At 42.3% G+C, this 3,684-nt stretch overlaps 1 pseudogene; it reads left to right on the forward strand.

The window, feature by feature from the left end:
* The first annotated feature begins 1,311 nt into the window (after positions 1 to 1,311).
* LOC100441183 (large ribosomal subunit protein uL29-like) lies at positions 1,312 to 1,687 on the forward strand (annotated as a pseudogene).
* Positions 1,688 to 3,684: the final 1,997 nt, after the last annotated feature.

Raw genomic sequence — 3,684 nt, forward strand, 5'->3', positions numbered from 1 at the left:
TTTAAAAAAATATCAGTAAAAATGATAAACCTCTAGCAAGACTAACAAAGAAAAAAACAGAGGAAACACAAATTACTAATATCAAGAATAAAAGAGGGACACCATAGATGCTGCAAACATTAAAAGCATAATAAAGGAATGTAATGAATGACTCAATACACATAAATTCCACAACTTAGATGAAATAGAATAATTCCTCAAACCAAAAATAATGAAGTTCATCTAAGATGAAACAGATACTCTGAATAGTCCTATATTTATTAAAGAAATTGAATCAACAGTTGAAAAGCTTTTTATAGAAGAAGTCTCCTGGTCTGTATGGATTCGCTGGTAAATTCTACCTAACATTTAAGGAAAAAAATAAGGCCAATTGCAGAGACTCATGCTTGTAATACCAACACTGGGAGGCCGAAGCAAGAAGATTGCTTGAGCCCAGGAGTTCAAGACCAGCCTAGGCAACAAAGCAAGAGATTCCATCTCTACAAAAAATTTAAAAATTAGCTGGGCATGGTGGCATACATCTGTGGGCTTAGGTCTTCAGGAGGCTAAGGTGGGAGGATCACCAGCCCAGGAGGTGGAGGGCTCCATTTTGCCACTGCACTCCAGCCTGGGTGACAGCACGAGACTCTGTCTAAAAAGTAAATAAAGAAAATAAAATTTAAGGCCAGGCGCGGTGGCTCACGCCTGTAATCCCAGCACTTGGGGAGGCCGAGGCGGATGGATCAAGAGGTCAGGAGATAGAGACCATCCTGGCTAACACGGTGAAACCCCGTCTCTACTAAAAATACAAAAAATTAACCGGGCGTGGTGGCGGGCGCCTATAGTCCCAGCTATCGGGAGACTGAGGCAGGAGAAAGTCATGAACCCGGGAGGCAGAGCTTGCGGTGAGCCAAGATCGCGCCACTGCACTGCAGCCAGAGTGACAGAGCGAGGCTCCCTCTCAAAAAAAAAAAAAAAAGAAAAAGAAAAGAAAATTAAAAAATATATACAAATTCTACACAATCTTTGTCAGAAACTAGAAGAGGAGGAATACTTCTCAACCTACTTTATGATTTTGCTAACAAAATCATACAAAGACAGTGAGACAATTATAAAACAGTATTGTAACCAACATAGATGCAAAAAATCCTCAATAAAATGTTAGCAAATCAAATCCAGGAATATATAAAAAGAATAATACATCATGACCAAACAGTTTGTCCCAGTAATACAAGGCTGACTTAATAGTCCACAATTTAAAACATGTAATCCACCATATTAATAGTCCAGCTCTTTCCCTCAGAGCAGGCGGTGGCGGTGGCCTATGCAGCAATGGCCAAGATCAAGGCTCGAGACCTTCACGAAGGAGGAGCTGCTGAAACAGTTGGATGACCTGAAGGTGGAGCTGTCCCAGCTGCGCGTCGCCAAAGTGACAGGCGGCGCGGCCTCCAAGCTCTCTTAAGATTTGAGTCGTCCGCAAATTGGACGTGTTCTCACGGTTGTTAACCAGACTCAGAAAGAGAAACTCAGGAAATTCTACAAGGGCAAGAAGTACAAGCCCCTGAACCTGTGGCTTAAGAAGACACGCGCCATGTGCTGCCGGTTCAACAAGCACAAGGAGAACCTGAAGACCAAGAAGCGGCAGCAGAAGGAGAGGCTGTACCTGCGGAAGTACGCAGTCAAGGCCCGAGTGGCGCGTTGTCAATAAAGCACAGCTGGCTGAGAAAAAAAAAAAAAAAAAAAAAAAGTCTAAAGAAGAAAAAACACAGGAACATAATAATTGATGCAGAAAAAGCATTTGACAAAATTCAACATACATTTATGGTAAAAACCCTCAGCAAACTGGAAAAGAAGGGAACTTTCTCAAACTGATAAAGGGCATCTTAAAAAACCTACAGGTAATAACATATTACATATTACTTATATGTGACTATACAAGTGACATGATATCACTTAATAGTGAAAGACTGAATGTTTTTCCTCTAAGACTAGAAACAAGGCAATAATGTCTACTCCTACCACACCTATTCCAAGTCACATTGAAGTCCCAGCCAGTGCAATATCATGAGAAAAAGGAATAAAAGTCATATAGATTGAGGGAAAAGATATAAAAGAGTCCCTATTCTCAGATTATGTTATTATATAGAAAATCTCAAGGAATTTGTATTAAAAAATTTCAAGACATAATTTAATTTGGCAAGGTTACAAAGTTAATCGACAAAAATCAATAATATTTCTATATACTAGTAATAAACATTTGGAAATGAAAATTTTAAATAACATTTATAATAGTTTTTAAAATGAAATACATATACATGTATACATGATATAAATGATATTTAATGGCATAAATCTAACAAAATAAGTACAGTATCTGTATCCTACGTACAATATACCATTAAGGACAGAAATCAGAGAAAACCTACATAAATGAAGACATATGCCATGCCAATCAATTAGAAGATTCAATATGGGCCAGGCACAGTGGCTCATGCCTGTAATCCCAGCACTTTGGGAGGCCAAGGCAGGCAGATCACGAGGTCAGGGGTTTGAGACCAGCCTGGCCAACATGGTGGAACCCCGTCTCTACTAAAAATGCAAAAAAAATTAGCCAGGTGTGGTGGCACATGCCTGTAGTCCCAGCTACTCAGGAGGCTGAGGCAGGAGAATGGCTTGAACCCGGGAGGGAGAGGTTGCAGTGAGCCTAGACTGCGCCATTGCACTCCAACCTGGGCAAGAGAGCAAGACTCTGTCTCAAAAAAAAAAAAAAAAGATTCAATATAATAAAGATGTTATTTTTTGCAGGCCAGGTGCGGTGGCTCACGCCTATAATCCCAGCACTTTGGGAGGCTGCGGTGGGCGGATCACGAGGTCAGAAGATCGAGACCATCCTGGCTAACACGGTGAAACCCCATTTCTACTAAAAATACAAAAAATTAGCCAGGAGTGGTGGCAGGCCCCTGTAGTCCCAGCTACTCAGGAGGCTGAGGCAGGAGAATGGTATGAACCCAGGAGGTGGAGCTAGCAGTGAGCCAAGATCGCACCACTGCACTCCAGCCTGGGCAACAGAGCAAGACTCCGTCTCAAAAAAAAAAAAAAAAAAGATGTTATTTTTTCCAAAGAGAGTTATAGATTTAATGCATTTTATTTCCAGGTGGGCACAGTGACTCACGCCTGTAATCCCAGCACTTTGGGAGGCCGAGGCGGGCAGAACGCCTGAGGTCAATCAGGAGTTCGAGACCAGCCTGGCCAACACGGTGAAACTCCGTCTCTACTAAAAATACAAAAATTGGCCAGGCACAGTGGCTCACGCCTATAACTCCAACACTTTGGGAGACCAAGGTGGGTGGATCACCTGAGGTCAGGAGTTCGAGACCAGCCTGACCAACATGGAGAAACCCCGTCTCTACTAAAAATAAAAAATTAGCCAGGCATGGTGGCACATGCCTGTAATCCCAGCTCCTAGGAAGGCTGAGGCAGGAGAATCGCTTGAACCTGGGAGGCAGAGGTTACAGTGAGCTGAGATCATGCCATTGCACTCCAGCCTGGGCAACAAGAGCAAAATCCCATCCCAATAATAATAATAATAATAATAATAATACAAAAATTAGGCAGGCATGGTAGCATGTGCCTGTAATCCCAGCTACTTGGGAGGTTGAGGCAGAAGAATTGCTTGAACCCAGGAGGCGGAGGTTGCAGTGAGCT

Source organism: Pongo abelii, chromosome 6 (genome assembly GCF_028885655.2).
Source record: "Pongo abelii isolate AG06213 chromosome 6, NHGRI_mPonAbe1-v2.0_pri, whole genome shotgun sequence".
Lineage (NCBI taxonomy): Eukaryota > Metazoa > Chordata > Mammalia > Primates > Hominidae > Pongo > Pongo abelii.